Source organism: Mauremys mutica, chromosome 6 (assembly GCF_020497125.1).
Source record: "Mauremys mutica isolate MM-2020 ecotype Southern chromosome 6, ASM2049712v1, whole genome shotgun sequence".
In the NCBI taxonomy this organism is placed as follows: domain Eukaryota; kingdom Metazoa; phylum Chordata; order Testudines; family Geoemydidae; genus Mauremys; species Mauremys mutica.
The window spans coordinates 96,704,465-96,729,357 of record NC_059077.1 but is presented as its reverse complement, the minus strand read 5'-3'; the positions used below and the strand labels follow the sequence as shown (position 1 = coordinate 96,729,357).

General features: G+C 40.3%; 1 long non-coding RNA gene across 1 annotated transcript; it reads left to right on the top strand.

Annotated features, from left to right (window-relative positions):
* The first annotated feature begins 9,208 nt into the window (after positions 1-9,208).
* On the top strand, positions 9,209-10,811 carry LOC123372540. Its single transcript, XR_006580334.1, has 3 exons — positions 9,209-9,264; positions 9,644-9,778; positions 10,652-10,811. It is a non-coding gene; the product is annotated as an uncharacterized LOC123372540 (long non-coding RNA).
* Positions 10,812-24,893: the final 14,082 nt, after the last annotated feature.

Below are 24,893 nucleotides of genomic sequence, written 5' to 3'. Positions count from 1 at the left end.
AACACTTAGCTGTCTTATTGCACTAAGTGATTGCACCATTATGTTTATATTCTCCACGTTAATTAAAAGATACATTTCCCCTAATTAATTATTTCACACACAGTGACAAACAGAGACTGTGACCTGTAGCAAACTGAAATAGCTTTCATCTGGAAAATGGCACTTTTAAATATGGTATTTTCTGTTCTCATAATGGAAAAAAAAAGTTTCTTGTAAGGCCAGAGAAAACACAGAAACCCAATGATCCTAGACAAAACATTCACTAAGGATCTGATTCCGCAAGGTGCTTAAGCATATGCCTAACTTTAAGCACTTGAGACATATAAATCAAATCGGACTCCTCACAGGCTTAAATTAGGAACGCACTGAGGTACCTTGCTGAATTGGGGCCAAAGGACAAGGGGCTTCCAGAGGCATTTTGCATCACTTAAATGCTGCATTAAAGCCCCTTAAGCAAATGCTTCTCTTTGAGTACGTGTTTAGGTTCCATTGACTTCAGTGGTACCTATGCACATATTTAAATGTTTTCCCAAATTGGGGCCTAATGGCTAACCATTCCACGCCACTTAGGGCTTCACTCTTTTCACTGTATTGCAGGATATGTCAACACTTTGATCTGGAGGTGTAAATTCCAGCTTGAGCACACATACTTGCACTAGCTGTAACTGAGCTAAAAGTAGAGTGTAGCCACAGTGGTGCAAGCAATGGGAAGGGCTAGTTGCCCCAAGTACATAGGGTATGTACTTTGGGTGCTGGACCCTCCCAGTGCTAGTGCCACCATTCTAGTCTAAAAATAGAATGTATTTTTAGTCAACTGCAGAGATACCCTAAAAAGAGAAAAGAAATTTTTTTTATAGTGGCTCCAAGAGGAATGTGTGAAATTTATATTAGAGTGCTGACATGAGGCTTAAAAAAAAAACCTTCAAATTTTTTTTGGTCTGGTTCACACATCAGACAGGTATGTCGAGGGTGAATTTACAGGAACGGCGGGGTCCATTTACTCAGGTGTTGAGTAGTTCCACTGACTTCAGCAGAGGCGATGCCAGTTTATACCAGCTGAGGGGCCTCAGATATCTTAACTGAGGCTGGACAAAGATTCCTTGTTAAAATATGTGATGGTTTCATGCAACCCAATGCATACTTTTTTTTAAAAAGAGATCCCATATATACTTTGCATAATTTCTCCTGTGCTATTGAACACACATGCACTTAAATTAATTATTTCCCATGGATTATTTGTGGAATGATTGAAGATAGCTGGTAGGCCAGCTATGAAAGGGCTCACGATGGCCTCGATTCTCAAATTAAGCACAACAATGCATAGGAAGAGCCATGCAGATTTCAAAATGTATCACATGTATCAAAAGACAGATTTTAAACACTCTGTTCTAAACCCACCAAAGAACAGATGTGGAATTTTACAGCAAATTTCAAGCTGACTCTTTCCTGAACTCATTCCATTGTGCCTCTGGTACTGCATAGGGCTCAGAGAACAGTGTGTGATACAGACCATACAATGATTAATAGTTACTGGTAAATCCATTGGGGGCAAGTTAAGGACAAAAGGAGCAATCTTAAATCTAAATTTCCTTGCTTTTGTGTGTTTGCCAGAATCTTAGGGCTAGATATTCAAAGCTCTGTGTGCCTGTCACTTGCCTAAAACCATTTTCTAGGCATACAGATTGATTTCCAGACTGCCAAAAAAAGATGTAAGCAAAGGACAAATTTCAAATGAGGGTGAAGAGAGGGTGGGGGAAATCCTATGATTCTGGATGCAATTAGAATTTATTTTTCTAAAGCATGTGTGCGCATGCACAAGGAATTGTCTGGCAAACTGAGATGACTGAAACCCACAACTAAGTACATTGCAACCACTGTGTTGTTCCTTTGGAGGATTTACCCCATAGGGGATGGCAGGCAGCACTGATGGCCTCACTGAAGGGGACCAATGGATGTGTGTTAGCTTTAATTTGCCACTGCAATGCTGTAGGAACCCTGTTGGTGTAGGCAGCATGGGTCTGTTGCTAATCTCTTGGCACCATGCATTGCCCACTCTCCCAGCAGTCCTGCCCACAACTGGGGCTGTGCTGTCTAACTGCACATGGATTGGAGATTGTAGATGTTGTGCATCACTGTGACTTCCCTACAGAAATATTTTCTGCCATTAGAGCCCCGAATCCTGGTAGAAACCCAGGCTAGACCCTAGCCCATCCTGACTAATTGTTTATCATCAAGCTTAGTGAACATAACATTAATTTAGAAATACTATTCCATGTTGGGCTACTCAACTAATATTGGACATTCCGCATGCAATTCCCTAAGACAAGATCAGGGTGAAGCATGGGAAATGTCATTGTAACATGTTTGTGAATTCTGAATCATGATTCCGTCTGACTATTTTCAATGCTTTTTGTTTATCTTGCGTGGACATTCATGCCAAAATAGGGAATGGGCAGGCTAATGAATATATAGTTAAGTTAGATATATTCGAGTTTGCAAGGCCCGATTAAATTCACTCTAGAGTACCTAAGGAACTAGCTGAAGCAATCTTCAACCATTAGCAACTACCTTAAAGAACTCATGGAGGATGGATGAATTCCCAGAGGACTAGAAAAGGGCAAACATAGTACCTAGTTTTTAACAAGGGGAAATAAGAGGACCTGGAGAATTACAGACCATTCAGCCTAACTTCTATACCTGGAAGGATTCTGGAACAAATTATTAAACAATTTGTAAGCACCTAGAGGATAATAAGGAATAACCAAATGCCAAACCAGCCTAATTTTCTTCTTTGACAGGTTACTGGCCTAATGGATGGGGGAAAACAGTAGATGTAATATATCTTGATTTTAGTAATGCTATTGACACAGTCCCATATGACAGTCTCATAAGCAAACTAGGGTAATGTGGTCTAGATGAAATTACTATAAGGTGGGTGCACAACTGGTTGAAAGATTGTGCCCAAAGAATAGTTTTCTACGGTTAACTGTCAAACTAGGAGGCCTTAGGTAGTGGGATTAGTCCTGGGTCTGGTACTATTCAATATTTTCATTAATGACTTGGATAATGGAGTGCAGAGTTTGCTTATAAAATTTGCGTATGACTCCCAAGTTGGGAGGGATTGCAAGTATTTTGGAAGACAGGATTAGATTTCAAAACAACCTTGACAAATTGGAGAAATGATCTGTAATCCAAAAGATGAAATTCAGTAAAGTCAAATGTAAAGTACTACGCTTAGGAAGGAAAAATCAAATGCACAATTACAAAATGGGTAATATCTGGCTAGTTGGTGGTGCTGCTAAATAGGTTGTTCCAGGAGTTATAGCGGATCACAAGTTGAATGAGTCAACAATATGATGCAGTTGCAAAAAAGGCTAATATCATTGTGAGGTGTACTAACAGGCATGTGGTATATAAGATACAGAAGGTAATTGTCCTGGTCTACTTGGAACCGGTGGGGCCTCAGATGGAGTTGTGTGTCCAATACTGGGTGCCACTCTTTAGGATTGATGTGGACAAATTGGAGAGCAACCAGAGGAGAGCAACAAAAATGATAAACGGTTTAGAAAACCCGACCTATAAGGAAAGGTTAAAAAAAAAAAAAAAAAAAAAAAAAAGAACTGGGCATGTTTAGTCCTGAGAAAAAAAAGAATGAGGGGGAGACCTGATAAGTCTTCATATATATTAAAGGCTGTTTTAAAGAGGATGGAGAACAATTGTTCTCCATGTCCATTGAAGGTAAGACAAGAAGTACTCATTTTAATCTGCAGCAAAGGAGATTTAGGTTAGATATTAGGAAAACCTTTCTAACTGTAAGGGCAGTTAAGTTCTGGAATAGGCTTCCCAGGAGGGTTAGACAAATGTCAGGAATGGTTTAGGTTTACTTGGTCCTGTCTCAGCACAGGAGGCTGGACTAGGTGACCTCTTGAGGTCACTTCTAGCCTTGCATTTCTATGATTCTATGTGGTCTACTTCTGTTTTCAGTAAGGATGGGAAGGAGAATTCATTCACGGGAGTAGTGGTATTTGTGTGTGCACAAGCATATTTGCATTAGAAGAGGAGAGGAAAAGCGCAAATCAGTAAGAGATCACTGCACGTATTTTTCAATAGTGCTGTTACTCACTGCCACTACCATAACAATTTAAAAGCAGCTGGGGCATCCCAAGGATCCTAACACTGGGACAAGGGATGTACACATTCTTTCAGAAGAGCAAGAAATCACAGCTCAAACCAACTTCTCCTATTTCTGCCCCCCATCACTATCACCTATATTTTCTCCAGACTAAGCCTCAGCCATCTCATTCTCCTCTAAATCCTTAATACATTATAATTTTATAAATTAAAATATGCAACCTGTGAAGTTGTAGCATAGTGGTCTGACCACAGGACTGAAAGGGAGTAAGGTACCAAATCCCATTAAATATCAGTGTGGTTTGGCTGCCTAATTTTATTATGGTCTGTGATGGGATGTGCTCCCCACACTGGCACTGCAAGAGCTGAATTAGGTCAGGTGGGCCCACTCAACTAATTAGGCTGCAAACAGGGAAGCTTTCATCTGGAGGCAGCTAATTAGAGAGAAGCTCACCTGTGAGTGACAGGCAGGGATTCTACAAAAGGACAAGAAATTGGAAGCAGAGGGGGCTTCCAGACAGGAGTTGCCTAAAGTTACTCCCTGGGAGGAGGGAGTGATGAGAAAGGCAAAAGCAGAGGAATGGGGAAAGCCAGGACGTAAGGAAGTGCGTCCAGGAAAGGCAGCAAGGTTCAGGGAACAGACCTTAGCTGCTGTGTAGATCCTTGAGCTGGAACCCAGAGTAGAGGGTGGGCCCAAGTTCCCCTGCCAGCCACTGTGGGAATGTCACTGTGAGGCACTGCTGGCAAGCAGGAACTTTGATATCCTTCCTTCCCCTGAGAAGGGGAAAGCACAATAGTGACCTGACTTGAGGGCTGAGTCATGAAAGGACACTGTGCTTCCTGGAGCAAGAGAGGGGCTGCAGAGGAGAAACTGGTGTGGTGTATCCACTGGAAGGAGTGTTGGCCTGACTGAGTTAATCCCCAGAATCACCAGGAGCTGTTGTCGTCCAGTGGTGAGTGGAGGTCCTCCCACCTTGGCCTCCATCATAGTGTCCTTTAAAAATCCCAATCTATACATAAGATGTATTATTATATAGTGTAAATACAATCTAACACACACAGAAAGGGATTCCTTAGCTGTATTTTTGGCCTCTGTAAAGATCTGTGAATATCAGATGTGGGACTAAACTGCCTGTTAAAAATGAATGAAGACTCCCCCCAAAAATAGGCATAACCGATTTATCAAATTTGGAAGATTGTCATCATTCACTTTGGAAATTTGACCATTCTTTTCAAATAAAAAGTTGTATACTCTCAAATATACAGTAGTCATAACTGTCCCATCATTTTTTTAGAATATTTACTCCTTAATGTTTATGCTAGCATTATTATTTAGTTTGGTTTCTTTTTAATATTTTAAATGAGATTTGACATAATTAACATGATTAATAGGAATGGCTTTTTTTTTTTTACCTTTTTGGTATTGCAACTTATATTATAACTATACATGATACAATATGTATGTAATAAAATGATGATACATTTTCACAAGTGTAAATGAGTGTAAACATCTCAGTGTGTGTGTGTGTTATTTTGGCTCTGATCCTGCAATTGGATCTGCATGGGTGGACTCCAGAACTCATGGAGTCCCACTGAACTCAGTTAGGCTCCTCCCAGGCGATCGAGGAGTGGGGCCTTGAACAATAAATATATTACATGATCTAGTGTGTTGTGACAGGTGGCCCACAATAAGCAAAATTTGGATTGGCATCCCAAAGTTTGCTGAATCTCCCCATTACACTCCGGGATGATGACACACATGCTACATGTAGACCAGAGAATGGAGCGAAAAGAGCATTGTAAGATGGGCGTAGCATCTTGAAAGGAGAACCCTTACTGGCCTCAGCATTGCTGTTTCTTACCCGGAGAAACCCGCAGCTGAGTACAAAATACCACTCATTGACACCAATGTTTTCCAAAGGACATTGTCATCTGGTATCTTTCATTATTTTTCCTCATGGCATGTTTGCCAGTGGAAATGTCATACAGTTTATATGACAAAAGCAAGTGACTTTGCTGAAACTAAGTGAGGTCTTTTCAAGGCTCCGCCTCAGTTCCGACAACCCTTACTAGCTATGGGGGCCAGCTAGTGTAGGTGCCTGGTAGCAAGATACTCACCTGCTTTCCACCTCTACTTTGATATATTGGACCAGATCCTCTGCTGACAAGCATAACTCCACTTAAGTCAATGGAGTAAAGCACCCAAGCTTTTCTAAACTAACACAATCCATTTCCGTTTGTCAATACCAATTCTCTTATGGGTGCCTTACTCAAACATTGTATAATCTCACACACAGAAAAGTTGCTGTAGTTTTATAATATCTGTGTAATACCTGTAACCGGGTCCTTCCCTCGGCCCCCCCCGGCTGAGCTCTTTGCTGTTCCAATAAAGCATTGTGAGCCTTTTCTTGATGCAGCACCCGTGGCTTTTATTCACACAAAGTTCCCACCACCAGTGATACTATTTACAGAGCCTTACAGGTCTTACTGTCTTCTCCTTTACAGGGAGTCTCCCCCAGCCTGGAGACTGCCCTTTCCCTGGCCATTCCCCCCTTGCTCTGGCTGCCAGCCAGCCTTTATGGCTCTTCAACCGGCAGGCCCACAGGTGCAGCCAGTTCCAGAGGCCAGGCACCAGACTTCTCCCCAGCCCCAATCTATTTCCCCTGATTGGGGCTGGCTGAGCAGCGGCTAATTAGGTGCCCTTGCAGCAGCACCCTGCTACATACCTGACTAATTACTCATTATCTGAGTAATAAAGAATTCAATAAACATAGTGTCTGCTCTTCCTTTGCACATAGACCTCCCAGCAGTTTAGGTTATGCATAATCATTCTAAGTACATAAGGGAAAGTACTAAGATTATCTCTTGTTCTTTTATAGCTAAAATTGTTCTTTTGTTTTCCTTCACTACATTGCTAAGATAACGAGGAAACAATATATTACCCTAATTACATGTTGTTTATTAAGCAGGACGCAAATAAGTCATTCAAAGACAAATCCCTGTAGTTATTCATAACTGCTTTAGATGACAAAGATACAGTAAACCAAGCAATCTTTCTTTATATTTATTACACACTCTTTGTGCTAATTAACAATAACAGGCTTTGCTGAAATAATGGCTTCAGTTTTGAGTTGTAGGAAATGCTATACAGGCGATATTTATCAAGGACATATTATTGCCTTCATTTCTTTTGCCTGCACTTGAGGAAATTGGGTAGGTGGTGAAAACCAATGACTAGGAGGGTTTTAATAAACAATGCAAAATAATTTGTGGGTTTATAAAGGAATGCGCATAGAATACGTGTGGCAGTTTTACTCCTGAAAAATGGACAGATGAAAATGCTTTTAATTATTTTTTATAATCCGTATCTTTGGAAAAGCCCATGCTCTGGAGATGGGAGTTCCCTTCTTTGTGTCACTAAGAGAACATTACAACTAAATAGCAGCTGGATGAAAACATTTCCCTTTCACTTCATCCATCATCTCTCATCACTTGGAATTAATGAATGGTGAACAGTGCACAAAGTGAATTTGAATATGAAACCACAGAACACAAAAGAATATAGAGACTTTTAGAAGGAAAGAAGGCCCCTTTGAGGTGCCCTCATATCCTTCAATTGCTTTTCATCTAGATTTTCATGCAGATATTCATCCTGTTCTTTTTTAAAACTTCCTGTTCTGGTTGTGAACTGCTATCCTAGATTGGAGGATTCGATCCATGTTGTCCAATATGGAACTTTACCAAGCAGTAGATGCTTCAAAGAAAGATAACATCACCTACCGTGACTCTGTATCTTCTTAAATGTATCATGCGGTTATGTCAACTGGAAGATTTCTTACTGACCTTACAGGCCAGGAACACATCAGAAGAACTGATTCTTCCATCCCTATTTTAACTCCTCTTTAAGCACCTCACAAAGATCAAATGAAGTTAATTAATTAATTATATATATATTTTTAAAAGAGAGCCTAACTCTATAAACTCTATTAGAAGGATAAATCCTTCTAAATTTTCCCCTTTCTTCTACATCTCTAGCACAACAGCTTGTTTCCTTTTGTCACAAGATGTGCTCTGTTGTTTGAGCCTTAAATTGAGCAAACCAAATAAACTTACAGTACTAATTGCTTAGTTGTGTCTTAATTCATCTAGAAATTCACGCTCATTTCTGTAATTGCCCTTATGTTTGTTCTCAATGAAAATGTCAAATTTGGATCTTTTTATATTAACCTCACTCATTGGACAGTCCTTATGGGAAACGTCACAGCATGATTGGAAAAAGGCTAATGTAGTCAGTCACATGGCTGGAAAAAGGCCAATGTAGTGCCCATCTTTAAAAAAAGAGAAGGAGGAGGATCCGGGGAACTACAGGCCAGTCAGCCTCATCTCAGTCACTGGAAAAATCATGGAGCAGGTCATGGATTCACCAAGGGCAAGTCATGCCTGACTAACCTAATTGCCTTCTATGATGAGATAACTGGCTCTGTGGATGAGGGGAAAGCAGTGGACATGTTATTCCTTGACTTTAGCAAAGCGTTTGATACAGTCTCCCACAATATTCTTGCCAGCAAGTTAAAGTAGTATGGGCTGGATGAACGGACTATAAGGTGGATAAAAGCTGGCGAGATCATCAGGCTCAACGGGTAGTGATCAATAGCTCCATGTGTAGTTGGCAGCTGGTATCAAACGGGGTGTCCCAAGGGTAGATCCTGGGGCGGTTTTGTTCAATATCTTCATTAATGATCTGGAGGATGGCGTGGATTGCACCCTCAGCAAGTTGGCAGATGACACTAAACTGGGAAGAGTGGTAGATACGCTGGAGGGTAGGGATAGGATACAGAGGGACCTAGACAAATTAGAAGATTGGGCCAAAAGAAATCTGATGAGGGTCAACAAGGACAAGTGCAGAGTCCTTCACTTAGGATGGAAGAATTCCATGCACTGTTACAGTCTAGGGACTGAGTTGCTAGGCAACAGTTCCGCAGAAAAGGACCTGGGGTTACAGTTGACGAGATGCTGGATATGAGTCAACAGTGTGCCCTTGTTGCCAAGAAGGCTAACGGCATTTTGGGCTGTTTAAGTAGGAGCATTGCTAGTAGATCGAGGGACATGATCATTCCCCTCTATTCGACATTGGTGAGGCCTCATCTGGAGTAATGTGTCCAGTTTTGGGCCCCACACTACAAGAAGGATGTCAAAAAATTGGAAAGAGTCCAGTGGAAGGCAGCAAAAATGATTAGGGGGCTAGAACACATGATTTATGAGGAGAGGCTGAGGGAACTGGGATTATTTAGCCTCCTTCCTTAGAGGTTTTTTAGGTCAGGCTTGACAAAGCCCTGGCCGGGATGATTTAGTTGGGGATTGGTCCTGCTTTGAGCAGGGGGTTGGACTAGATGACCTCCTGAAGTCCCTTCCAATACTGATGTTCTATGATTCATATGAAATTTCCATGAGATCCCTAACTAGGGGCCAGCAGATAGGTCGCATGTCTACTGCATCTGTAATTATTTTTCAGTCAAGAGGTAGGAGATCACAGGCTTGGATTGGCAGTGGAGAAGGAAAGGTCATGGCTGGTATTTGATATGTGAAGTCATGGACCTAGAGCTGGGGGAAAGGGGAACACAAGGCAAAATGGATGGAGAAAGGAAAGGTGAGTTAAATATAACAAGTCTGAATCTCATAAGATGCAATTTAATTCTGAGACTACAGGTAAAGTATTCTCATCTTGATGAAAGCCATGCTTCCAAAATTGCTGAAGTAAAGTGAAGATATGCCTTATACAGATCATTTTAATATGCCACTGGTCAACTCCAAAAACCCTCTGTCTTCAGTATTCAAGACAGTATTTTTATTTCTTTAGTCAATCATTATGGATGAGCTACATTTTGACATGGTCTAAAAAAAATCCCCACGTGTAATCAGCTTATTGTATATACATTGACATAGCAATAATTGTCCTCTTAGCACTATGAAAAAAAATAGTTCTCAGTTCTGATAATCCTGATGTGAAAACAATGAAAGCAAAATATTTCTGTTAAGCCTCTAACTGACAAGCTACAAACTTCCTAACTCTTTTCCTTTACATCCCCAGAACATTTTCTTGTTTGCCTACTCTGATGCTTGGTATAATGCTTCCTTCCATAAGAGGTTAAAATGATCTTTCTTACTTGTGGAATTTTGAGTAGCCTATAATCAGATACTCAGAAACTGTGGTGATGAGGCATAAAAATCCATCATCATTCTGCTTTCTTTTTCCTCTACTATTAATTATTAGAAGAAATTTGTGGTGTGTCCCGTTGGGCTGATGCATGTGTGAAAAAAGTATGAACCACACTAATGAACTTTAGATGGCCAGTCATCTGTACTAAATCCTATACTATATACTTAATAATCATTAGCTGATCATTTGAATGGCATCCTAGAAAAAGCTCTGAGTCTATATCATTAATGCCCTGAGCGTCCTACTAGTTATGATGGAGGCCAGGCAGCTGCCATCTAAACTTCCCTACATGTTTCCTTGTAGATAACAGTGGACCAGCTGTAGGAAAAAGAAGAGGAAGGTCTTAATGCCTAGGAAAGGCTCATTCACCTCTGGTCATGGAGAAAGTGTGAATGTCCAGGACAGGACAAGATCATTGGCATAGCTCTCTGGAAGCTCACATTGTAATAAACAGGACTGAAGACAGGGCATTCTGGTATCCAGCACTGTGGGTGATTAAAGTGTGTGAACATAAAGACTTACTCCTGGCTCCAAAAAACAGAATGAAATAAAAATTGTTAATGTATGTGACAAAGCACATTAACTGTGACAAAATGTGCACGCATGTCCCATATGAACCCATATGAATTTTTTGTAGCTGTTGAATGAACACTCAGAAAAGGGCTACACTTGATGCATTCCTTAGCTCACAAGTACACCATTATTAACTTGTTTCCTGTGGAATGCCATACAAGAGGTCCGCACCGCCACATACATAGTACATCTCCTTTGAAGCAATAAACAAACACTGACAAATGCTGCCATCACATATTTGGTATAATGAGCTTCAGAAGAAAGTATTGAGTTAGATTTCTATTGCTGTAATACTGGGGTAACAGTGAATTATTCTAGATTAATAACAGATTTAACCCCTGGCCCAGAGATTAGAATCTGGCCTCGTGAATTTCATGGGCAATTTCTGGCTCAGCGAAATTCACAAAAGAGCATGAAAGTGCTGCTGAAACTGCTGCAGCTTGGCCAAACAACATATAAAATCTCAGCTCAGGTGATGTGTCCTGCAAACTGGGGTAGGGAAAAAAAAAGTAGAAACTGTCACCAGGAATTAGAACCATAAAAATTCCTCTCACATCTGACTTTCCTTTGGTCTCCTAAATAATAAGTAACATCCTCAGTTAAAGCTGAACAGGAATAAGGCTCTCAGTTACAAAACAGGACAAGTACTCTCCTCTAGATCTGACTTTGCCAGGACATAGTGTTGGTGCAAGAAATTCTTATCCAAAGAATTGCTGTTCACCCTTCTATGTGAGTCAGTCTCATTCCCTCCTGCATTTTTGTTCAGTCATGAACTGCATGAATATGTAACCAAGGGCCATATTTCTGCAAAAATGGTCCGGCAAATTTTCAAATTTTCAGAAGAATAAGTGCAGAGATCTTTCCATGATTATGTAACTTAGGACAAAACTAATAAAGTTTCAGCTGTCTAGGCTCTGTCCCACATTCATCCCAGGAAGAGAGAGAGCATTTGCTGCAACTATAGGAGGTTTGGGTCATTTACATTAATGATTTTATGCAAGGTAACCTGCTGGAGTTCCCCGCCTGCTCCAACAAAAGGCTGCATATACTTTGTATAAGTTAAAGTTTTCTTTCTTGGGTTTGGCTTTATTTCCAGTAGTAATTCACAAAACGTGACCCAATCTGTATTATTCACATGCATTTCAAAATATAGTCCCTAAACAGAATAGTGTTTTTAGGGCAATACTTTGAATTCCTTTTATAAGCTTTCCTTGTCTTACCTCTTAAAGCAGCACAAGAAACCAACAGGACCAGTTGGACATCAATACGTTACAAAATGACATAAGCGTTTCACCTCTCTCTCTTTCCTTGAAAGACCACTTTTCCCGTTTTATGATTTCAGCCAAAGAAGCTTAGCAGATCCTGTTGCCTCTGCTGATCATGGTGCTGCAACTTTAAAGCTACGTAGCTATGGATTCTGGAGTATTCTCTATGGAGTAAGCAGCATAGATTCAGAGTACACCATTTTTTTTTAATTTTTTTTTTTTTTTTTTTACAGTTGCAGAGCTGAAAAACAGCCAGACTTGCTAGAAAAATATCCCATTTTAATCAAAAAGTATGCCCTCCACCCAATATCCCAAACTGGGTTTAAAATAAAATAATAATAAAAAATCACACATTTTTGCTTTTCAGTTACCAATTTTTTTTAAAATGAAAATATGAATAATTTTGAAGAATTTTTTTTTATTTTTTTTTGTTGATTATTATTTTTGGTGAGGAATTCCTCCCCCCCCCAACCATCTCTGGTTTAAAAGAAAGGCAGGAGAATTGGAAAAAAACCAAATAATTGGTATCAAAGAAATCTCTTTCCCCTCATGTTCTTTATTCCCTTGGGGTACGTTAAGACTACCCGCTGTATTGGCGGGCAGAGATCGATTTATCGGGGATCGATGTATTGCATCTCATCTAGACGCGATAGATTGATCCCCAAACGTGCTCCTGTTGACTCCGGAACTCCACCAGAGTGAGCGGCAGTAGCAGTCGACTGGGGAGCCGCGGCCGTCGATCCCGCGCCGTGAGGACAGGAGGTAAGTCGAAATAAGATACGTAAACTTCAGCTACGGTATTCCCGTAGCTGAAGTTGCATATCTTGCATTGCCACACCCCCCCGCCCCGTAGTGTAGACCAGGCCCAAGATAGTGGCGGTTCCTCAGAAGATGAGTTAAGTTCAAAGGTGATCCTAGTCCAAGCTGATGTAATTCACATTCCTTATCACTCACTGAGCATGCTGTCCCAACTTAGATTCCTTCATATTCAGTTACTTATTTAGATTCACATCTAATTACCAATGAGTAGCGTGTGTCCCTTACACTGAAGTCTGAGTTGTATTACACTTGCTGATGGGCCATGTTAAATAGCTGCATCACTTCCAGAGTGCCCCCTCATGGCCTGGGGTGACTCTGCAGCAGCTCTGCCTCAATTTCCCTTCTCAATCTGCTTTGGCAGCTGCAGTGCCTTGCTGTTGTGATTTGGCCTGGCAGCTAAATCTTTCAATAAAAACCCACCCTTTCCTGGAGTATCCAAGTCTAAAAATAAACCCAGAATAAAGGCTCTTCTGCCCATTCGCCAGCTGGGCCCAATTCCTTCAATCTAAGGGTCTGTTTTCTCTGGCTCTCTACAGTCTTCTGCTCTTGACAGAGGAGTCTCTCAGTCCTCCTCCTCAGGGCTGTGCTAATTTGAGTCAACTGAAGCCTTAGATTAAAAAAAAAAAAGCAGCAATCTGAAAGAAACTAGTCTTATTCCTCTCTGGTTTGGGAGAGGTCAGCAGGCAGCCATTCTTCCCTTACTGCTGTCTCCCCGCTTATGGAGGAAGAGGCAGATTTTAAACCATCCTCTTTCCCAGAATTCATCCTGGTTGGCTGCGGGAGAGGGGCGCCTTGCCCCACCTGGAAACACAAGGTACCTGGTCCTGGGCGTTTAAAGAAATAGTCACCTTGAAACAGCTAAACACTATCTTCCTGGGATCACTTCCTCTCTCCCAGCTGCTGCCTCTAACATTTCATAGGCTTTTGTTTCTTCAAAAATTCCTGGGATGGTATAGCCTGATCCCCTAGATTTTTCCCTCTGTCTTTAAAGGACAAGTAAACCCTGTTACAGGCTAGAAGCAAGAAAAAATGCAGTGAACAACCTTTGATGAGCATTTCATTCTAAAAAGGAATACAAAACATAAACGGGCATATTTTTATCAAATGGTGCAAATGTCATGATGACACCTATGGGATTACCCACAGTCTTTGAAAAACAATAGTACTGGATGGCAGCTAGTGACTATTTTTCTGAGGTTGCTAGAAATTCTGCACAAGTCAACAGGTGTAGAAAACAAAAAAAACCAAAAACATTTTGTTTGGTATTTGCAGAAGAAAGTCATTGACACTTTGTCAGCCCTGAATATGAAGTTTTTTGGATACAGTATAATTTCAAACATATTATTTCCACCCTCTGCCTCACACTTGGGAATGGAATGGTTGAGAAAGCAATACAAATTGCTAACAGAATTCTACAACAAAAGGACCACATTTGCAGTTCTGAGCTGTAGCGGAGCCTCCGTAGTTATCAGAGTAAGCCCAGGTCAGCTGCTTATGGCTAGACAGATCAGAACAACCCTGCTAATCAGAGAAAATCTTCATCTTAACTGTCACTGCTTGCAAGGTATGAGACCAAGAGATGGCAAATCTAACAAATTGCAGGCTCTTCTCTTTAACTGCCAGAATGCAGCCCAAAACTTACTCAAGTTTAACTAGGAGACCCAGTCCTTATAAAATGGTATGAGGAAAATACTGGACACCACCAGCAATTGTCATTGGACATAGGTGCACCTCAAGATCATATAAAGTTGAGGTTGATTAAAGTAATTGATATTGAAGAAACAGCAGCATATATTCAACCAATTTAAACCATTTGTATTGCCATGTTACTCTAGTAGCACTGATACTCATACCAGAGTCTTTACTGCTGAGAAGAGTCCTAAATCTAGTGAAGAAGTGTCTGCACCTTTGAGATTTAATAACCCATATAAATATCCTGGATAAAATCTCCTCAGGGTCAGAAGATGGCTAGATCTGGATTAGCGGTGAAGCGGGTGACTCATTTGGCTCTAGAATGTATTGTTAAATAGTAATTCTTGTGGAGGATTGTTTAGACAGAGAAAAAGGAAGAATGGGTGGGGATAAAATGTGATGTGATGTTTACTGTTTCTTTAGTACTTGTCTACACATAAAAGTTGTACTGCTTTAATTATACCGGTGGTATAGTTAAAGAGTTACAACCCCCTAATGTGGACACAGTTACACCACTTATACCACTATAAATGCTTATGTGGGAAGGGAGAAAAGCTATATTGATATGACTGCATCTACACTAGAGGCAGTATCAGATAACTATCTGTAAATCACACTGCTGACTGCTATAATTAATTACCAGTACAAAAATCAATGCCAAAAACTGTAGCAGGAAGCCATTGAAGAGAGTTGGGGACAGTTTTAGTCAGATGCTCTACAGTGAACAAGGGACAGAACTACTTTAAGAATAACATTACTTGCCTTATCCTAAAAAAAGTTCCCTGTTGGGTGTTAAGGCCTGGTCGACATACAATTGTTTTTACCAGCGTAACTGTCAGACAAGGTGTGATTTGTTACCAATGCAATTGTATCAGTACAACCCCTAGTGTCAATGCACTTATATATTGGTATAGCTTTATTCCTCTTCCTGCACATAAGCAGTAAGTTATACTAGTATAATCACATTTATACCGGTATAACTGCATCCACACTAGGGAGGTTGTACCACTTTAACTGCATGGGTATAATTTACAACTCGTGTGTTTAGACTGACTCATTTTCTTAAGGCTTTTCTGTGATTCTTTATACTGTTGCATGACAGTCAGTAAATCTGTCTTCACTGAGTGCCAGCAAGCGCAGTTAGGCTGACAATGGTAATGAAGAGCAACCCTGAACACAAGATGGAAATATCACTTCGCAAAGCCACTGGGAAATTCAGAATTGCTCCAAAGTTTTAAAACAAGCAGATCTGCCGTCACTGACTTAGGTAAGATTCCAGCTAAGGGGTTTACATGAGGCAAGTGAGTCAGAGAGGCAAACAGGAAAGAATGAAGAGGGTACTGCAAGGGCTGAGAAACACGACAGTACTTGGAGTGCTTGTTTTTGAAATATTGTTGGAGAGAGTGGAAAACGGGGGCCAGTTTGGGGAAGGAGAATGGTTCAAATCCTCAGACATTACTTTTAAGTGCTTTTAGGCCTCTTACGCTTCTATGAAACTTGAGAAGAAAGAGCACGAATCAAGCACTAAACAACATTTCAGAGTAGGTTTGTAATAGTACTAACCATCTGAAAAAAGGAGAAAGAGGGAGCAATAGTGATTACAAGCCAATTCAGCTTTTCTTATTGTTTTTCTCCCACTATGAATAGCAGAGAGGAGAGCATGGATGTGATTGACTGAGCCTCTAAGCAGCTACTTCTGCTGAATGTGCAGTTTACCTTTACTTGGTGCAGGAGGGAAGGGGATAGACATTGAAACTTAGCTTGCTGCTGTTTTCCCCATCTAGACTGACTGTTAATGACTGTGACTATGGTACATTTCCGAGATTTTATCTCTCTCCCCCTCTCTCTGGTCAGTCAAGGAGAGAAGATTGGATTCTGAGCACAGAATGAAAAAAATAAATAAATTTAAAAAAATAAAAGGAAAGAAAGCAGCAGAATTTCAAAGTTCTTCCCCTAGCAGAAGATTTTATGTTATTCTATTGTAAATGAAAAGCAAGACTTGTCAGGCCAGAGCAAATGGAGAGCAGTAGCTCAAAGTGTTCTTTTCTTCTTTTAATTGGAGATATATTTAGTTTTGCTTAATTGTGAAGATTTGTAAATATATTTAAAAGGCTGTTTTATTCTACCTTTGTGCTTAAGATAACGTCTTCCTTTTCTCTGCATTATACACACACACACACACTTGTGTGTGTTATATCCAATATTAGCTAAGAGAGCAAAGGGACATTGTGATTTGGCACCAAAAAAGTAAGCAGACACTTTTATATGGCACAAATATGGAAATTAATCTCATTCTTAAGGAGTCTCTGGGTAGAATTAAGAGATTTAGAACCAACCCTATATGTTTTGTGTACAGGAGATTCTCACTGAATCCAACATATGCAAAGACTGCAAGATCTGGCTCTCGCTATGACCATTTTGGATATTAGGTAAAATGCTAAATATAGGGACTGATCCTTCAATATGGTTTAAGCAGCCTCAACTCCTCCTAACTTTAATGGGAGGTGAAAGTGCACAGTAACTTACAGGATCAGGCCAACAGTGTATTATGTTGGGAAAAACAACATGACTTTAGAAGAACAATTGTTGTCAATTCAATTTTTTTCTTGGATATTAAATTTCATCCCTATCTTTGACATATCCTGTTGCTTATGTCGATGATGATGATCAAAATCTCTTAGGCTAATTCTGAACTGGTTTAAAAAAGGTATAGTAATCCTATTTTGATAAGTATTGGGGGGGTGGATGAGAGAGAGAGAGATGCTCATTAAACTAAAAGACTGACAAGATAATGTTGGTATGGTGCCAAGTAAAACTAGTCAAAGAGTAGGAACTTCAAGAAATTCAATTTTTTGGACCAACTCTAGTAGTAGCCCTACTAATGCACTTCAAATCCTGACATATTGTGACCCTGCTGTTCCATTCCCATGTCTCTACAAGGCAGATACTACTTTCATATATGGCAAATTATATGGTGTTTTTTGATCTAGGAAAATGTTCACAAGAGACTAGAATCCCTTTAGACTCAACAGGCTGCGGATCAGGCCCTAGGCTGAGCTCAATGAATTTATTTCTTGTGTATTTTAAATAAGGATGTGAATCCAGCTGCCCACGGGTGAAAGACTATTACAATAACCAACTGTGTCACCTAATCTCCAATGTTTTTCAATCTATTTTTTAATTTGCCATAAAGTTTCTTCTAACTTTAAAATTTTCTATTGGTTGTTGAATTAAGCATAACTAGGGACCCAGGCTTGGTAAACATTAAAGGCTCTGAGGGAGCAGTCGGGAGGGAAGGTGAAAGCAAATTGCTTGTCAGGTCAGTTTTCTCAAGTTTACACAGTTCTACAGAGATGAGACTCTTAGGTTCATGACAAATGCTTTGGAAGAATGTGTCACTTCAGGCCCTCCATACATTGTTTCTCCCTTCCTGTCATACTGAGCATTCTCTGAAGAACTCTTAAAGTGTTTGTGCTGTAGAATGCTTGATAGCATTCCCAGACAGCCTTTGCAGAGTAGTGACTGGAGGCCACGAATCTTGTTTCAAGAAGCACTTTACCAACTCTTAAAGATTTCAGTTTCAAGTTTTTGAGCTCAATCATTAAGGTTCCTTCTGGCTTTTGGGGAGGGGGAAAGAGTTACAAAGAAAACAAAATGCTCAATTATTTTTGCACATGAATATTTTGAACTCATTTGTACCAGCAACATCCAATGTGGCATCATTGACAGTGACTCTTATGAAACAAACATTTGCCAAATAAGAATGCTTGAAAAGAATACCATTCAAGTAACAATGGAGGGCACAAAACTGACAGTAAAGAACAATCAGTCCTGACATGTGTCTCATTTAGAAACATTTAAATTTGGAAGGGTATCCAGGGGAAATATGAAAAATAATGCCTTTAGGTGATTTCAGAAAATTCAGTCAAACAGAGGTACAGATCACTTGGATCAGACCAGTTATTAAACTGTAGTCTAGTATAAACAATCAGAAAAGCAGCTTTCTTGCCTAGGGCTGAATTCAACACAAAAATATGCCCATCCCTCTGCACTGTGGTAGCTCATATGGAAGTCAGCTATATCCTTTGTTGAAATGACTCCAAAGAGAAATTCATCAAGATGATTTGTCATGTTAGGTCTGAACATAAATATTAGACACCAGGTTTTTTATTTTACGTTTATATAGAAATTGAGGCAAGGGCTTCCAAAAAGTTTTGTAATGTAAATGCAAAATCCTGGGCCCCATCTGTTCTGGACTGGCTTGTAAATTGCTTGTAAATTATCTGAAGTGTACCAAGATGTTGCTCTTGTGACATGTGACTATTCAATTTATGCCCTTCCAAGGAGCCCAGTTAAAAAAAAATCAGAATTGTTACTGTGACGCTAACAGACCAGGTGACCTCACCCTCCCTAACTGCTGACAGCATAACTTTTTAACAATATCTAACATTGTTAAAATAGATATTAGAGTTATAAGAATGTGTTTAGACTTTATGAAATGCTTGTAGGATGCTGCATGTATTATCTGTACCCTAGGGTTGCCAACTTTGTAATATTTAAAAACCAGACACTGCAGCAGAAGTGCTGAGAACCTCCCCACCTCTCCCCCTAGCCCTGATCCCCACCTCTACCCCCCCAAGGGCCCACCCCTGCTCTGCCTCTTCCCCTGAAGCCCTGTTCACTCCTCTTCCCCCCTTTCCCCTATTACTCACTGCTCTCTCTCTCTTCCCTCGACCCCTGTCCAGGTTGGGAGGAACTCTCCTGAGGAGCTGGGGCTGGGAGCTGTAGCCACTTGATGCAAATAGGAAGTGGCCCAGGCTGAGTAGAGGCTGGCACAGGGGATGCCGTGGTGCCTTTAATTTTGCCACACCATATTAAACAACAACTATACCATTTACAAATATTTCCATCTCTGGGTTTTTGCATTAATATACCTAGCCCAACGTATTTTTACAATCATATTTTTTCTTGCACTTTAAATCAAGAATGTCCCCAGATGCTTCTTCAAATTATTCTGGGATATTATCCATATTTAAAATGAAGGATATACTTATTAACACTTTCAAAAATATGTGATTTATTTATTTATTGCATTTATTCTACAGGGATTCACTTGAACAAACAAAGGACAAATTTAAAAGGAAAGTTAGTAGACACATGGATTCCCCAGCCCCTCTAGTATACTTATTTTATCAAGGATTACCAAAAAATTGTCTTCCCCTCGAGGCTGCTCTCGCTTACCCCAAGGCCTCCTCCAGAATCCAGTAGGTATAAAGTCGGTGCACAGCCACTTAAAGGCCTAGGTATGCCAACGTCAGCTCAGGTGCAGCCCAGAATTGGGGATCTAAAACATATCTTTTGCTCCAGCTCTCTAAATTGTTTCTTTACACAAATCTGTTTGACTCCCTCTTATCTTAATTTTAAACTTCAGAAAGCCACATTTACAGGCAGCAAAAGGAATTGACTAATAAATTTAATTTTTGCGTGAGCTCCAAGGGATATTATTTCAGTAGATTAGAATAATGTTGTAGTTTAGAGAACCATTTAGCTGGGACCTTCAGCTCCTTTAAGGGCACATGATTTATAGATCACCTTCAAATTTAATACAGAACATTTTTAATTCACATTTGGCATTAAATTATAAATGTAGGACAAGTAAATTTGCAGTTCACTAAATCCAGAAGTTGTACATAACAATCAAAGGTTAGAAATTACTCGTTGACCTTTTACTGAGTACCAGTAAGTACTTTGTGAATAAGTTGTGTATCTTACTTTGGCTTTTTTATGAGACTGGAGACTCTAATAAACAGTTCCATTTTATTTCATTCTATGCACCAGTGGCCAACATATTAGCTGACTTGATCCTCAGTTTTGGTTTTCATTAAGTTTTTACATCTCACAACCAGGGCTGGATTAACTCTCCTGTGGGCCCGGAGCTACTAGATTTTGTGGGGCCCCAGTATACAAGTCTTTTTCCTGGGAGGGAGTTTGTTGCAGGAGGGGGATTCTGATCTGGGGCAGAGGGTTGGGGTGGAGGAGGGAGTGCAAAGTGCAGGCTCCAGCTGAGAGGCACTTACCACAGGCAGCTCCCAGCTGGTGACACAGCAGGGCTCAGGCAGGCTCCTAGGAAGTGGCTGGCTCAGGAAGTGGCTGGCTCCTAGCATGTCTCTGCAGCCCCTAGGGGGATGGGGACAGCGTGTCTCTGTGCACTGCCCGTGCCTGCAAGTGCCACCCCCGTAGCTCCCTTTGGCCGGTTTCTGGCCAATAGGAGCTGTGAGGATAGTGCTGGGGGCAGTGGCAGTGCAGGGAGCCGCCTGTCCCGCGCCAGGGCCGCAGAGACGAGTTAGCAGCCAGCCTCTTCCGGAAGTGGCAGGGGGCCACGGCCGGCAGTCTGCCTGAGCGCCCTGCTGCGCTGTGGGACTTTTAGCGGCCTGGAATTGGAGACTGCTGCCTGTGATTTATTTTTGCGTGTCCCTCCTTGAGCTGGGGCCCTGAGCTGCAGCCCCTAAAGCCACTGCTTTAATCCAGTCCTGCTCACAACATGGGCAAATGCAGCAGAAAATATCTACTATATTTCGGCCAAAGGGAAATGTAGCAGATATTCTATTGGCAAGAGAAAAGATAGAAGCTGACTAGCTCTGAAATGGCATAGTCACTCCATTTTCTATTTGCAGTTTTAACATGTGCCACTGCTTTTTAACTGCTGCAAAGTTCCTTCACCATCAGCCATATCGCAAACTATAGCTATATGTGCTGTAGCAATCACCTATGTAGACTGTCCCCAGGTCTTCTGAAAGCAAGAAGCCATGAGTTGGGGGATGAAAAGGTCAAAGGGGATCAAGAAAAAAGTACTAAAGTTGCAGAAAAGGAAATTATTGGGTTAACCACATTACTCTGATAAGCCAGTAGGTTAAACAGTAGTCATCTGTCTAGCTTAAAAATTGAACTGAAAGCCAGGTTGCAGTAACTGTTATTGGCTTTGAAAAGAAAAGAGAGGTGCAGATTCTTGTGGAGCAGCGCATCAGCAAAATGTCAGAACTGCTTTAAAACGTTGGTATGTGTCACACTCTATATGGCACATTAGAATTCCTAAGAAGGCACTAATCAGTATTAAGCAATAAGATTTCATTTTGAGGTCTCATGTAAAATTAATTTTCATAATTCTCTTAGTTCCTGTCTACACATACATATTTTTTCTCATTTACTTTATTACCATATTTGAATTGCCTCTGTTTCATATCTGGGAGACAAAGATGAGAGGTATGCATTTAACTATGACTCAATAAAATATACTCATTGGCCTCGTGAACTGACTTAAAGAGTTTCCTATAAAAATGCTAGTGTAGTACTAAAAAAATAAAATTAAAAAAAAGCATTAAATACTTGCAATGCAATGAATAAACCAAATGAAATCCCTAGCTAAAACTTGTGCTAGTCTGGGACATCTATAATGATTTATGTGCAGTGTGTACTATGAAATGTCATACAACGTTTATTTTTAAAGTAAAGAGAAAAAAATTCAAATAGTATGTTTGGAAGTTATGGAGCTAAATGGTAGCTCCAGCATCAAAGCCTCCTGAACACCATACTGAGAGATTGGTTCAACACAGACTCAGCTACATACTTGCTAACACCACTTCCTACAGCACCTGGGTTTTCCTCAGTTCTTCCAAATACCAGCCAATGTCTGACTGCTTAGCTGGCTCAATTTAACAAGATTACAGCCCAAGGAAGTACGGCTGCAGGCTGTTGTTAGCATCACTCTTACTCATATTCATAATGTCTGCTGATCTATCTCCAGGCGTGGGAAGTGCAGAAGACAGATGGATTTTTACTTTTCTGTATCTGTAGATATAAAAACGGGATTCATCGAAAGCATCAGTCCATCCACTTCATCAGTTAAAAAATTGCAGCTAGTCAATATCTGTGTAGGTAGTACTCACAAGATAGCTGCCCACAAAGCAAGTATTCCCTAGCTGCTCTTTTAGAACGTTTCCAGCAGCACCCACTCCACAGTGCTAGCAGCTTTTGCCAATGGCCGGTCAAGTTTTTAATATATGTATGAGATTTGAGTTTGGTTTCGTTTTGTCAAGTTTTTTTTATTTTCACTTTGCCTTTGAAACAGGTGCACAATTGGGACAACTTGGCTTACTGATGCTGTTTCAACACTGATTTTCTCAGTGGCAATCACAAATGATTTCAATATACGGCACAGATGTTTGAGCATGGTCTGTTGGACAGAATGAAGAAAAATACCTTCCTTAAGGTCATTTCACATTATGTATTCAAAGCTTGCTGCTATCTGATGAAAAATATGACCAGTCATGTAGCATATATATTTATTTATAACGGACTGTCAAATGGAATCTCTCTATTTTCTAGATTAAGGCAAGAATCTCACAACCCTTCATAAAGGGCCCCATTCTGCGCTCCTTAATCATGTGGAGTAGTACATTTTCCCCAGGAATATTAGAAAAAGCAGCAGCGGTCTTGAATCACCACAGGCAATTACTGGGATGACTTGGCGTGTAAGATACCACTCCACATGAGTAAGAGGCACAAACCCTAGCCCAAAGTAATTAAAATAGTAGCAGGTCTGGCAAGGAGCAACTGTAAACAGTTATCATTTGAGCATAATTCAACAAACTAAAACCAATAGGTGAGCAATGATTTGAACCTCAAAAGATTTGGAGGCTAGATTTCATTTAGGTAAACACTGAAATATTTGGAAGCTCATTCAGAACTTACCGGAACTGACTATCCCTTTTTGACTAACCCATCAAACTGACATGGAAATATCACAAGCATTTACATTCCTGTGGTTTTTAGGACTTTTTCTTTTGGTCTTAGTTCAAACGGTGGGATGTGAAACATATTGGAAGGCAGCAGGATTGGCGGGGGGGAGGATTTTATCTATGTTTTTTCCACAGAGAAGAATGTCCTGGTTCATGCATGAATCATTGTTTGTTTTATCTGAATCAGTTCACCCATCCGCAAATGAGACTGGAATTCTTAAAGTGTGTTTATAATGCTGCTACTGTTGTCCACACTGAAGAAAATACATGCAAGTAAACTTTCAAAACACTAGGCCTAAGTAACGCCTGGAAATCCCACATGAGATTTGCATTTTGTGCAGTTATTTTCCATGCATACAATTGTCAGTTTAGACATATGTGATTACCCAAAGAGTAAGATGCTGCTGCAGCCCTTTCTGAAAGTTCTTAGCTATGGTATGTAGAGTATTTGTAGGAAATTTGCTTCTTGAAAAGTTTTTTAAAGAAATCAAACAGCCACTACATTAAATGTTCAAATAGTATAAAAACAAATTGTGTGTGAATTCTCACAATGATTGTCAATCTGCTTTAGGGAAAAAATAAGAACATATTCCTACTGGAAATCCTTTTTATCATGCAACCGAAAATACAGAGTTGCTAATAGGAGCCTCTGTACATTCAAACTCAGATGGTGCCACTGCAAAAGCCTTTGCTTGTCTTTCCTCTGCGGTTCTAAAACAGTTTACGATGTGGGCCTAATCTTACAAAAATTGTTCTGTGGACCATTTCCCCACCTATTCGAGATCAGGTAACACCTTCATGGCAGGTACAGCAAATGCTTACAAAGAAAAGTAGTACTAGGAACGCATTTATAGTAATTTCAGTACTAGGAATGTGGGATCAGCCAGTTCACTGAAGACCAACATCAGGTCCTTCATGTGCCACCACTGATACATGAACCTCAATTTGGGACCTGCTGGTTTAGAGGCATGTACAAGGAGTTAACTCTTCAAATAAATGCCTATTCTTTCTTATGGTGGAGGCTTTTTTCAGTAGCTGTGCCTATCAGTGGTAGTAGTTCTTTCTTGCTCAAGTCTCTCTGCATTCATCCATTCTTTGGTGGAGCTGAAGCCTACAAGTTATACTGACAAAACACAATGACTTGAAAATGAGAGCAAAAAAAAATAATAGACTGTATAAACAAGTCAAGGATTATAAACGGATTGGTTCACAACCTCCAAAATGTATCCCCCTCTCTGGTGGTATGTGGCAGTAACAGAGCATATGGGAGCATACAAGTTCTTCTTCAAAGTCTGTCTAATTCATTACCCCTACGGTGCAGAGGGGAACCTCCTGACAATCATTCCATCACACTGTTTTTAAGCTGTGCTAATGGAAGAATCAATTCATTTCTTTAAGGAG